Consider the following 14,159-nt stretch of genomic DNA (forward strand, 5'->3'; position numbering starts at 1 on the left):
TCTGGCCCTCTCTGTTTATCTGTAAAGAAAAGACCTGCCGGATCCTGCACGCCACCCTGACCTTGGGAAGAGACGTCCTCACCTCTCCCAAGTACCAGCCATGGAATTTGTTGGTTCATTCTCCTCTGCTAACTCCAGGCACAAAAATAAATTGGAGATGGATCAGAGAACTAAATATAACAGTTAGAACAAGACACCTGCTGGGAGAAAACAATAAAGAATATCTTCGTAAACTTGGGCCAGGCGAAGATTTCTTAGGGCACAAAAGCAATCCCCGTAAAATAAGTAAATTGGACAACATAAAAATTTTAAATTTCTGCTCATCCAAAGTTCAGATTAAGAAATGGGACTTTCTGGGAGGAGCGGGGAATGCAGAGTTACTAATGGGTACAGGGTTTTGTTTAGAGTAATAAAAAAGTTTTGACCTCAGATTGGGAGAAAATTTTTGCTTTACAGATACATGATAAAGAACTTGTATCCTGGATATACAAAGACATCCTACAAACAATTATAAAAAAGATAAACACACACGTTTGAAAAGTGGGCGAAGGATTCAGACACTTCACAAAAGAAAATGTAAACATGGCCAACAGGCACGTGAAAAGGTGCTTCACATCCTTAGTCATCAGGGAAATACAATTTGGAAGCACAATGAGATATAAATTCATAGAGCTGTCAAATACACAAACCCTGGAAAACACAGCAGTAAGTGTTGGTGGAGGGTTGGGGGAACAACCAGAACTTTGATTATAGTTCTGTTGCCTAAGGGCTAAAGGAAGTAGCGCTGCTTTGGAGAACTCCTTGGCCGTTTCTTATAAATTCTATTTTCTCTTGGGTATTACCCAAGAGGAATGAAAACCAGTGTCCGCGCAGTGACTTACACTTGAACATGCACAGCAGCTTCATTCAGCGCAGCCACAAGCTGGAAACAACCTGACCACAAAACAGGCTTTTTTTTTTCTTTCAGTATGGTTTTGTATTCATTTCAGGTGCAGAGCCTAGTGGGTAGACAATCACATACTTTCCCAAGTGGTCCCCCCGATATTTGCAGTATCTACCTGGCACCATACATAGTTATTGTAATATTGTCGGCTGTATTCCCTGTGTGGTACTTTACGCCCCCATGACTATTCTGTAACTACCCTTCTATGCTTCTTAATTCCTTCCTCTTTTCCACCCAGCCCCCCAAATCCCTTTCCCTCTGATATCCGGCAATCTGTTCTCTGTGTCTACGAGTGTGACAAAACGGATTTTTCAAAGTAAGGTTTGTCCCCGCGATAGACCAGTATTCAGTAATGAGATGGAATGAATGGATGATATACGCAACGGCATGGATGAATCTCAAAACTACGCAAAATGAGATTCTTGAAAGGCCCAATCTCTTGTCTAGTGACAGAAAGCAGATCAGTATTGCCTCTGCCCAGAGGGGCTCAACGGTGTTGGTGTGGCCTAGAAAATGGCACCATGAGGGGAAGGGGACTTTCTGGGGTAATGAACACATTCCATAATCTGTTTTGGGCAGACGTTCACCATGGGGCTGTATGTAATTGTCAAAACTGAGAACCAAACACTGAAGATCTATGCCTTGTATTGCATGTAAGTTAAACTGCCATTTCCATGGTGGGAGTGGGACAGCTGACCTGGAAAGGTGAGGAAATACCCCTTTGGAGGTGGGCCAGACTCGGAGAGCCGCCCTCGCCTGCCCTCGATGAGCCCAACCAGATTTGCAAAGGAAGAGGGCAGCCACGGAGCCCTGGCGTCTGTCAGCTGCACGTGGCCCGAGAACTGCTTTCCTGTTTTAATCAGAGCTCTTCTCTGAAGGAAATAACAGCAATCCCTCCTCTGAGCCCCTGGAAGGTGGGGACTGGAAAGCCACTTCCAGGCCTTGCAAAACCACGGCACCCTCTGCTCAGCCGGAAAGGCTTCCACCTGCTCCCTCCGGGAACCTGCTGGTGGCCGGGGCCCGAAGGATGGCCATCCCTCATCCGCCGGCTGCAGACACCTTGAATGAGCGCACAGTCCCAACACACAGGGGAGGTGGAGAAGCACAGGGTCTCTGGTTTTTCGTTCAGAGGGCGACTTCAACAAAGCTGCCCCCACGAGGCAACGTGTCCAGACCTCTGCCTTCCTTACAAATCTGCGGCCAGAGTCTGAGTTGTTGCTGGGGGTGTGAGTTTCTGTGGCTGCTTTAACAAGTAACCTCAGAGTGGCTTCGACAATATAAGCCTCTTAACTTACAATTCTGAAGGTCAGATGTCCAACACAGGCCTCTTTGGGTTGAAATTAAGGTTTTGGAAGGTCTTGCTCTTTCTGGAGCTTCTAGGCAGAATCAGTTTCCTGGCCTCCTCCGGTTTCGGAGGCCGCTGGCATGCCTTAGTTTTCGGCCCCTTCCTCCAGCGTCAAAGCCAGCAACGTCGGATCTCTGTGTCTTTCTTCCAACGTTACATTTCCCCTGACTCCTCTCTTCCAATTTTAAGGATGCTTGTGATTACATTGGGCCCACCTGGATAATTCAGGATTGCCTCCCAACATTACGTCAGCTGATGCGAAACCTTGGCTCTATCTGCAGCTGTAATCCCCCCCTTGCCATTCAAGGTTCTGGAGATTAGGATGCAGACCTCTTGGGGAGCCGTTATCTGGCCAGGTACAGTCACTGATGTGCAACTTTGACTTCCACTCATGGCCTCCGCACGCTCTTAAAAAGGACCTGAACCGATTATTTGGTTCTGAGATTTACAAGTTGTATGGGTAGTGACAGCAACAATTGCAGCGACCGCACGTGGAGAACAAGACATAACGCAGGCGCAGGGGACCCAAGGTCTCATTTGGCCCTTCTAGGATGCTCATGGAGTAGATATCATCACCTCCGTTACAGATGGGGAAACTGAGGCCCAGGCAGTAACCCAGCCCAAGGTTACTCGGCTTTTAAATGGCAGATCCAAGGTGTCTGACTTTAGAGTCCTTTTGTCTCAACAGCAGGTGTCTTGGTGACAAACCTCTACGACATCGCCAGTCCCCCTTTACTCTGAGCGGGCAGTTTATAGGAAGGTTCAAGATAATGTGTGTCCAATGCTTAGCTCAGAGGGGAACCTAGGAGACGGAGCTTTTACAGGTGGCTCACAGATGGTCTTGTTGCCTCTTTATGCCTCTCCCGTCCCTCGTTCCCTTCCTTCTTTCCTTCCATCCATCCGTCCAAGACATTTCTAAAAGCGGATGTAACATGGTGTAAAAACATGTTAACATGGTTAAGAGCTAGGCTTGAAGTTCGAGCTACCCGGGTTCAGCTGCCACTCAGGCCTACATCACCTCTGTAAGTCTCCACTCTTCCCCAGTTGTAAAAGTTGGCACGTTATCTACCTTACCAAGCTGTTGAGAGAATCAGAAACAATTAGCACGTGGCAAATGACCATGATTCAACCCCTGGTGCGTGTCCATTACAGAAGCAGGTAGTGTGAGTAAGCAAAGAGAGTATGACATTTGTGCACGAGGCTCCTCCTCTTTCACACTCACGCACACACCAGTTAATGACATGAAATGGACATTAGGAAGTACTGAAAACTGCAGACCAGGACCCCTGATAACATGGTTCTGATTTGTGGTTAGGAAATCCGTAAAGGACGAGGTCAGTGTGTACTCAGAGGAAGGGAGGATTCGCTACTGGGGAAGGATGCGGGGTGAATCACACAAACCGTTGTTGTCTGTGGCCCTTGAAGGGGGCCCTGACCCCCTCGCTGGGCTCCTTGGGCCACCAGATGTGGTGGGTCACAGCACCTCTCACACGTAGTCTGAACTGCACGGTTCCTACTGTGTCTGCTGCTGCCTTGCCTAGTGTTCACCTAACATTTTTCTTTAAATCAATCCACTTCTCACACCTAACTACATTGATGTAAAAAGGAAACTGAGCAGTTCAGCCCCAACTGCTCATTCGGTTCTAACGGAAGTTCCAGAATGATGCTTGTTATTGAGGTCATGTCTGTGAGGAAACTGAGGCACAGAGAAGGAGAGTGGTTTTGCCCTGCCACACAGAGCTCATGACTGGAAGAGCCGGTACACACACACACACACACGCACACCCCAAAGATGGCAGCAAGATGCCTCTCTCTGCTGGCCAAGTCCTGGGCACCAAGAACAACCAAATTAGCTGATGCTTAAGAAGACCCCCCCGGGGGGACATGCGAATGGATATTTAATGGGTCCTTAGCATGGGCCACACATTCCTTTTAAGCATGATTTTAAAAACATTTTATTTATTTATTTTTAGAGAAAAGGGGAGGGAAGGGAAAGAGAAAGAGAGGAAGAGAAACATCAGTGGGTGGTGAGCTCTCATGCACCCCCTACTGGGGACCTGGCCTGCAACCCAGGTATATGCCCTGATTGGAGATGGAACTGGTGACCCTTTGGTTCACACCCTGCACCCAATCCAACTGAGCTACACCAGCCCGGGTTAAGCACTTTTTTTGTGTTAACTCATCTCGTCTTCATGGCCGCCTATGATGGAGGTCTTATCATCATTTCCATTTCACTAATGAGAGGCTGGAGAGGAAGAGCCTTTAAAGAATTTGCAATGAGTAAGTGGCGGACCTGGATGGGAAATCCAGGGGTCTGGCTCCGGAGCCTATGTCCCTGCCACCAATGAAGGCATTGAGCAGGTGGCACCACTGTTTTGTTTACCTCATTGCCTGTGACAGTTTCACCTCCATAACGGAGCATTTATGGGTTGGCCCCAGGCCTTGTCTAGGCCCTGCCAAACCCTCCCTGGCTTTATTTATGTCCTGTTCAAGGTCGAATTCAGATGACTGTGGCCTTCTCCGAAATTAACCTCATCCCAGGGAGGGTCGCATCTATTCACTCAGCTCTCCGGCATCATGGATATCTCCTCCACTCCAGGCGCTGTGCTGTGTGTCTCGGAAACAGGACAGCAGTCGTGCGTCATGGCGCGGATGGAGACGTCACAGTCACGGCGATCTGAGAGCCCGCCCAGCACCGGCGATCGCCGACTGTGGGACCTGGGGGTCGAAACCCTCTGAGCGCCTGTTTGCCCAACTGTCAAGTTAGATTACCACAATAGTCCATAAGTTTTTTTCATAATTTCCTTTTTCAATCCTCATCTGAGGACGTGTTTTCATTTTCATTGCTTTTTTAGAAAGAATGGAAGGGGGAGAGAGAGAAAGAGAGAGACAGAGAAAGACATCAATGTGAAAGAGAAACACTGATCAGTTGCCTTCTTGTACAAACCCCCACTGGGGATCGAACCCCCCACTGGGGATCGAACCTTTTGGTTTACGGGACGATGCTCCAACCAACTGAGCCACACTGGCCAGGGCCATAATTTACTTTTTTGGGGGGGAGTGTTTACTTACTAATAGCTCCTTAATTTATTTTATTCCGTTGCGTAGAATTTCCCAGTGCTTGTCCTGTATTTTTGTCTGTTTTGCCGATTGTAACAGTAATACATGTTCACAGTCCTTGGTCCCCAAACCCAGCGGCCAGATACATTTTGTAAGCTAGATTTTTTCCAGATCTTTTAGATGCATTTTATTTACACTCTATGTGAAATAACACATAATATTTCTTTAAAGAAATACAGAAATATTCACACCGCCCGAGGTCATTAAAGCTTTCATGTGAACTTAGGGGAGTCGGATTTGCTGTCAAATGAGGTTTGCGGATTTTTGAATTGTGGGTGGATGAAGGATTATGAATGGGACCTGCACACGGTTATGGTGGAAAAAAATTTCAAAAATACAGTGATGTATTGAAAAGAAAATGATCATATTAACAAGAGATACTTACTGAAATTTCCATGTGTCTATTCTAATTCATTAAATTATTTAACAGTATTATCCATCACCTAGTAGGTGTTCCAGGGGTGTTAAACTAGGGGCAATTTTGTTGCCCAAGAGACACTGGCAACATCTGGAGACAGTTTACCTGTCACAGCTGGGTGGGGGGATGGGTACCGCCGACACCTAGTGGGTGGAGGGCAAGAATGGTACTAAACTTCTGACAGTGCCCAGGACGGCCCCACAACAACAAAAAAAATGATCCTGCCCTAAATGTCCATTTGTTATGATTGAGAAACCCAGGTCGAAGTTCTGGGCACCCAGCAATGAACAAAATAAAAAAAAATTAACCTGCTTATTAGGGTCTTATAAAATATATGTAATGTCCATACACAAATATATGTGTTTTACAGATTTGGTATTATTCACAAACAGCTTTTTACTTAACATCGCTTCGGGCACATTTCACAGTATTATCAAGAATTCTTCAAAGACATGTTCTTTATGCCTAGAAAACATTCCTTCAGAAAGATGTGAAATTGTTTTTCTTAGCAGATCTGTTATAATAAAATTGATGTATTTACATTTTCCCTATTATTTAAAAATAATGCTGTTGATGAACATCCTTACATCCACATCACTGGTGGCATCTGAAATGAATTCATTAGATTCTAAGTCTTGGGGTTCATGCTACACATGAAGTGATTGGGTCAAAGGGCATAAACTTAAAAAAAAAACAACAACCTTGATGAGCCCTGGAAGGTGTGGCTCAGTGGACTGAGCACCTGACTGTGAACTGAAAGGTTGCTGGTTCGATTCCCAGTCAGGGCACATGCCTGGGTTGCGGGCCAGGACCCCAGCTGGGTGTGTGCAAGAGGCAACCATCGATTGGTTGCCTCTTGGTATCACACACTGATGTTTCTCTCCTTTCCTTCCTATTTCTCTAAGTAAATAAATAAAAAATCTTTAAAAAATCCTTGATGTACATGATGAAATTGCTTTGCAGAAAGGCTGTCCTAAGTTTCACTTTACAGTTTGCATTTAAGAACCAGGGATGTTATGTTATTAAATAACAAATACAGGTAGTTTAAGCCACCAATAACACATCTGGATCATTCTGGTGACTGGAAGAGGCCTCCAGAAGGAGGAGAGTAACATGTTGGGTTCGAGTTCAACTAGTCATCTGAGCCTGACGAGATTGGATACATTTCTTCTCCGTCAGTCCCACGGTGTTCATCTCATTGTAAGCATCCGAGAAAGCAAACAGACTGAATACAAGACGACAAGAAAACATAGTTAAGGAGTGACTGCCTGACAGGAACAAATGAAAAGAGTTCCGAGTCTGAAAGCTGCGTGGCAGAAAACCCTGGAAGGAGATGGTCACGGTCTCCGAGCACCGAATCCAGTAAACAACGGGCTCGAAGAGGAACTTCCTGTGGGAAGGGAACGCCTCTGGAGGTGATGGGAATTCCAGAGGGAAAGGTCAAGAGCAAACTTCCTCGTGGTTCTCTGTAAGGATAATCTGCTAAAGACATGATAGAATTCCTTTTAAAGGGTTAGTGGGTGAAACAGCCAGGGGAACATTGCCTGATCAGATAAGGTGATTCTGTTTTCCAGGGAGCCTCACAGGAGAACCTAATATGACAGGTGAACTTCCCCCTCCGCCCGGGTGAGCGGGGCGCGCGGGCTCCGCTGTGACCTGCCGTGGGCCGGAGGACCCGGAGTTGAAGGAGAGAGATGGCACATTTTCTTTCCTTTTCTCCTTCATAATTAAAATGTTGGGTCAGGTGCAGTTGACATACAGTGTTATGGTAGTTTCAGGCGTGGAGCATAGTGATTCCACATTGGTACACCTTACCAGGTGATCACCCCAGGAGTCTCGCACCTGTCTGACACCACACCTGGTTATGACAGTATTATTGGCTCCCTTCACCCCGTGGTACTTGACATCCTTAACTGTCTCTTTTAGAAGTGGCGCTGTGTACCCCTTAGTCCCTTCCCCTGGCGTTTTCTCTTTATCTGCAGCTAAAGGAAAGCAACGCCAACAAGCCCATCATTGAGGAGCGGGGGCAGGCACACTTTTTCCTGTGAAGTTGGAGCACAGATGTCTTTGGCTGCCTCTCCAGGCTCCATGCGAACCACTCGCCTCTCTGCCTTCGTGGGCTGAAAGCCACCATAGCCACATGCAAATAATGTACCTGCTGTGTTTCAATAAAACCTTATTTAATTTGCTGACCTGTAGGAAAGAACCAGGGTAAGAGTGAGGCGGTTCTGAGAAACCTGGGTTCAAATCCCATCTCCATTGCTTACTGGGCAGCGTCACCCCGGGCAAGTTAATTGACCCTTTGGAATATCACTTTTTGTGACTTTAAAAAGGGGTTAATTGCCCTGGCTGGTGTAGCTCAGTGGATTGAGTGCAGATTGAGTGTGAACCAGAGGATCGAAGTTCAATTCCCAGTCAGGGCACAGGCCTGGGTTGCAGGCCGGTTCCCAGCAGGGGACCCATGAGAGGCAACCCTACATTGATATTCTCTCCCTCTCTCCTTTCTTTCCCCTTTAAAGATAAATAAATAAAATCTTTTTTTAAAAAGGGGGTTAATTGAAGAATGTACCTTATAACTTTGTTCTCAGAATGAAATCGAACGATGCCTAAATAATGGGTAGCGTAGGCCTGGGCACGTAGATGACTGTAAGAAGGGTAAGGAAAGAACACGGGCTTTCTTCAGTTCTCATCGCATTGCATGTGCGTTTGGAACACTGCTTCCTCAACTCGCACGAAGTCCTGAAGTTCAAGGACCACACCTTAGTTAACCTCGTCCCAGCACCTGTGCCTTGGCACGCAGCAGCCGGTCTGCAGGAGCAGGGTCGGGGGAAGATTTGGCTTATTGAGGCAAAGCAGCTGGAGGAGGGTGGTGAGGGAAAGAGCACAGGAGATGGAGCTAAGCAGAGATTTTTTTCTCCTCTGGAGCCCAGCTGCAGCCTGCTCTCTGGGACCTCTGGCACTGGAGGCAGAGGGGCTGGCCTTTCACACCCTGGGACAGTCGGTTACTGGCTGTGGGCTGTCCCCATGAAGGGTGAAGGACAACCTTCCAGGTGAATTGGCTCCTGTTGAACTGAGGGCAACTCTGAGAATTGACAGCTGGGAGTCATTAGCTGGCAGCATCCGTGCCACCGCAGCCTGGGAGGGTGCCCTGCCTGTGAGGGTGACCCGGGGAGACACTGACAGCCTTGCAAACAGTGCCGATTGTGCTCTGAGCTCATGCTCTAAGCCACCCATGACACATAGCTGGCTTCTAGCAAAAGGGAGAAGGGCAGAGCCAGGGTGACTAAGCCATCACCTGTCACTCCAAAGGTAAATTGTTTAGCTTAGAGGCTGAAGCCGGGGCTGGTGTGGACACTGGTGGTGATGCCGTCATTCTGTAGGGGCAGGAAGCGTCTTCTTTCCCAGTGGCTGGTGACATTTCCCCTGCCCAGACGAGCAAGTGGCATCACCCAGATGACCTAACACTATGCCTGGCACAGGGGCAATGAGGTCACAGTTCACACCTGCCTGGGGTCCTGCTGTCCTGTTGGGGTGGAGTCAAATCCGAGCTCTGTCACTTTAGCTTGTGACCCTGAGCCAATTACTCAGCATTGCTAAGCCTCAGTTTCCTTATCTGTAAAACGGGAGCAACAATATTTCCTAATTCGGAGGTTTTTCTTTTCTTTTTCTTTCTTTTTTTTTTTGAGCAGACTAGAGTTAATGCTTATGGAATACTTAGTACATCGCTGGGAACCTAATTAAAGTTTAATATATGGTAGGGTTTTTTTTTTTTTACTACTTTCTTTGTGGTGGTGTTTTTGTTTGGTTCTGTGTTTTGAGAAATGGTATGGTATTGTCTAGCGCACTGTTTTTCAATCGTCACTTGCATATGGCTTAGGGTGTTTGCCACCTCTGTTACCACGCAGGCTAATATCTTTTTAATACACATTAATGGACTCTCAAATGGACCTCACACACTATAAACTTGCACATAAGACCCGCGCACTGCAGTGCAGGTGCGTTAGTGCCCTGCGCCCGTGATCACCGTCAGCGCTGCTGGGGAATGACGTCAGTTTTGCTTCCTACCTGAGTGAGAACTTGCCTGCGTCCATTTCATCCCTTCCTCTTCCGGCCAGGTCTCTTGCGTCCCCTCCCCTGAGTGAGGTCACCCCCTTGCTCCTGCATGCGCTCACGGCTGCGTTGCTGCTTGCTAAGAACTGTGTGCACATTATCGGGATGTTTTTTCTCTCTCCAGCGAAGAACTCGGGCTCCGCCAGATGACGTGGAAGTGGTTACTCAGGGCGCAGCGCTCACAACTTGGGGGGGGGCAGGGAGCCGTGGAAATTCCCCTTCCCTGCCTAAAATAGCTGGAGCTGGAACACGACAATAGGAGCTTTGTCCAGGCTTGAAACAACATCCTTTCCAAGTGCGTTTGGTACGAAAATCCCTGCCAGTGTGTGGTGGTAGTCCTCGCTGACAGGCTAGAGAGGGGTCAGGCTGCCTTCTGAGCTCCACGTTGAAAGAACCATTGTTAGCGGCCATGCGTCCCCGAGGGGGGACATTTAAGTACCTGGATGTGGGAATAGTGGATTCACCTGACTCTCCTGCCCCTTACCCCGTTGGATACCTTTATGATGGCAAAAGCGGAGTTCTGGAAATAGACATGCTCTCCACGGATTTGATTATTTTTATCGCCAGGCTGTTGGTGACCATCTCCCCCTGGACACTCCCGGGCAGGTTCTGAGGAAATGAGAGAAGGAAATGTCCCGTAGCCCTTGTGGTGGAGCAAGGTTCGGAGGGGCTGAGTTGGGACGAATGTCTGTGGGTTCAGACTCCAGTTGCGGTTTTGACTTTTGTGCTTTGAGCTGGGTCAGGAGGCCTGAAATTAGCAGGAGGGCAGGTGTCCAGCCTGAGGTGCTGGGATTTGGTTTGGACCAATATCCTCACAGTGGAGTGTTATTCGGACCACTGTAAACTTGAGAAGAGAGTAGACAGAGCAGCATCTCAAGAAATGCTTCACAGCTGTCTCTTTAAAATTTTTGCTTGTTATCACTCACACAACTGTATTCAAGGCTAAGAGGAAATAAGAAGGAAGGCACAAAAACGGGAAGCCATAAATTAACGTGTTTTTAGGCTCCATGAAATATGGTTATCGCCAGTCATGTTAGCCTGCTGTCTATCGTGTGCGATTTATTAAGACGAAGAACCTGTGTCAGGGAAAATGTCCTTCTAAATAAAGCAAGGAGGCTGAGTGGAAAGGCCATTTTGACGCACATTTCCTAGCACAGGTCTCTCTACCTGTCCACACTCACGGCACTGCTGGGGGAGGGTGCCCCCCTTGCAAAGACTCTGGAGGGTTCCGTCCATCCACCTACTGATATCCGAAAATTCTGGCATTTAGCAAAGGGGCAGGCAGGGCTGTGGAGCTCCCTCTAGGCCCTCCCTCTTTTCTCTCCTCTCACCCCCTTCTGACCAGCGCAGGGGAGTGGGATCATTTTGTCCATTGAGCAAGCTGGGCCAAGGGTAGGAACAGGAGAGAGATAAGAACATTGGTGGCGCTAGTGATGGTACCTGACAGCTCTCACGGGGCCCTGAATGAGGAGGATGTTCCTGGCCATCACTCAGGGAGGGAGAGGCCTCATGCTCCTGAATGCACCATCATGGTCTACAGATTCATACAGAGTTTTTTCTTAGACCGTGGCTCCTAAGTGTAAGCCAACTATTGCCCCTGGTATTTCAGGAAACGGTCACCTCTGCACTCCAGGGTAACTTGACATGAATTCCCAAGGATACCTATAGAAGGACCATCACGTAGGCTGGGGTGGGATGGAGAACATGTCAAATGGCCCACAAGGAGAGAATGCCTTTTGGACTGGGTATGCTCCCCAGATATTGTCTACAAGATTCTTACCTGGGACTTTCATTAGAGCTGTTGGGGAAAAAAATGAGCGTGTGTGCGTGTTCCCTTTGGACTTAAAAATCCATGAAGATCAGCTAGGCCTGAAGCTACAGATGATTGCCTTGCAGTCACATACAGTGGGTCTGCCTGAAAAGAACACCGACATCGAGGGAAAGAGAGCCAAGATGTGGAAAATGACATGCCCCTGCTAATTTTATTGGGCACCTGGATCCAGCTATGCCTGAAGCCAGCAATAAATTTGGATGCTTCCGTTTCATACGATGATAAATTCCTTTTTATTCTTAAACTAGATGGAGGGATGTCACTGTCACTGGCATCTAAAGTAGTCTTGGCTATTACGACCTTCTCCTTCTGATCCAAACTCTAAATAGATGGGTAAATAGTTCGTTTGGTTAATGACCCAACTTTGCAGGACAGAACATCCCCTAAACCAGGAACCAAGTGCTTAGGCTCATCTGTGCTCAAGGTCAGACACTGATTTTTAAGGATACGGCCCATTTCCCTCTTAGACAATGTGTCCGAGGGGACACGAACAGGGGTTCTGGTCACGATGGGGTAGTCACAGCTGTATGACTTGGGGTCAGTGAACCCAATCAAATGCTGATGACTCTGATGAGTCCAAAGGAGTCATTAACAATTGGCTTCCATCATGGAAGTGTAAACTCACCCCCGAGTCACCGGCTGGCTAATAGTTCTTTCCTGCCCTCTGCAATGGAATTCACCCACATTTTTGCATGTATAACAAACATTCCCTAGTATCTGTTCTTAGCGAGCCTCTCTGTAATGCTCTGGCTCGTGGGATGTTGCCCGGTAACCCTGTGGCTTGGGCGTAGCTGGATACCGTTTTCCACTGCTGCCCACGGAGTGAGTGGTGATTGTACCATCAGAGGCGCAAGCCCTGGCCTTGTTTTTCTTGACTAGATAGTGCTTAATGCTAAGTGATCCAGAGAACAGCAGCGTGCCACCAGGAACAGGGCTGAGCTGTCTAGAGACGCAGAAGGAAAACTTTGTGAGCCCGTTGCGTAACCGTCAGCTCCTGTTCGAGCTTGTGCCCGAGAAGACTGTCTTCCTCTCTCAGCCTTCCAGAGAGCTGTGTGCCCCCAGGGAGTGAGAGTGATGGGGATCTACTTTGAAGAATGCAGACGGATACTGGGCCCAGGACCACACAGCGCCTGGGAGAGGCCCAGGCCCTGCCGACTCAACCAGGCTTCTGGCGTCTCAAGAAATAAAAACGAAGAATTGCCAAAGCCAGAGTTACCAAAAATTAGGGAGTATTTCCAGTGTTTACATTAAACAAGAGAAGAGGTTGAATATACACAAACTACTCTTCACTATAATGACATTGCACTGTACACAGGATCAGAGGATTTATAAGATGTATTATCTTAAAATAGACTGCAGACAACATGGGCTGCAAATAGGACACAAGTCGAAAACTGTCTTATTGCTGCTCTCCCTGAAGGCTGGCGGCCTTTTGGAAGACAGCCTCGAAAATCCAATAAAAAGCCTAGGATTTCTAGACCCCTCGTGGCCAGCCCCACTGTGTGACATTAAAATTAATTTAAAACAATTAAGATGGAAAAAATCATGAAGTTGCATCTTGTGCCTCCTGCCTTCTTAGACCTGGGCATGAGGGATGAGGTGAAGGAGCAGAGCCATCACCTGACAGGGACGCACAGGAATTCAAAGCTTGCTCTGTGGTGTGTTCCAACCGGCTGTGTGACCTTGGGGCAGTCACTAAACCTCTCTGGATTTTTCCATCTCTGAAAATGTAAGTGTTGGATCATGATGGCCTTGTAAGTTTCTTCTAAAAATTTATGACTATTCCAGTGTCATGTGAACGGTGTAGGTATGAAGGATACGGCGATGGGGGAAAAACGAGAAACACCACTCCACCCGGATCCGGTTGCTGCCTAGAAGGAATGTACATTCTATGTGGGGGTGCGTGAGGGAAGGGAACGGAGCAGGGTGTCCCTGTGCGTGCTGACAAGCAGCAGAAATGATAGCTGTACGGAGTCAGGGAGGGTGAATGCCACGAAGAACAATGGAGATTGAGAGTGGGCAGGGAGGGACCTCTGGAGAGATGGCCATTAGTGCTTCCCAGCCGACGTGATGCTGTTGAAGCAAAGGATGTGCCATAGAGGTGGGTGGAGGACTCAGTGGGCAGAAGGGCCATTAAGGATCTGATGGATACAGGAAATGACTCCCCGGTGACTCAAGAATTAGGAGAGGAGAAAGAAGAGAAAGGAGAGGGCGGCGATGATCAGAATGGGAGTTCTGTAACCCTTCAGTGTGTATGGGGGAGGGGGGCAGGTGTGGATTTGAATCCAGACTCTAATTCCTTACCCCCGTGTGTCCTTACCTCCCCTACCGGTCTGATCCTCAGCTTCTTTCTTTCCGAAAGAGGGGATTAAGGAGCCCCACCTTGTGAGGG

The sequence above is a fragment of the Sturnira hondurensis genome, unplaced genomic scaffold (genome assembly GCF_014824575.4).
Source record: "Sturnira hondurensis isolate 20B ecotype Veracruz unplaced genomic scaffold, ASM1482457v3 Scaffold0011378, whole genome shotgun sequence".
NCBI lineage: Eukaryota > Metazoa > Chordata > Mammalia > Chiroptera > Phyllostomidae > Sturnira > Sturnira hondurensis.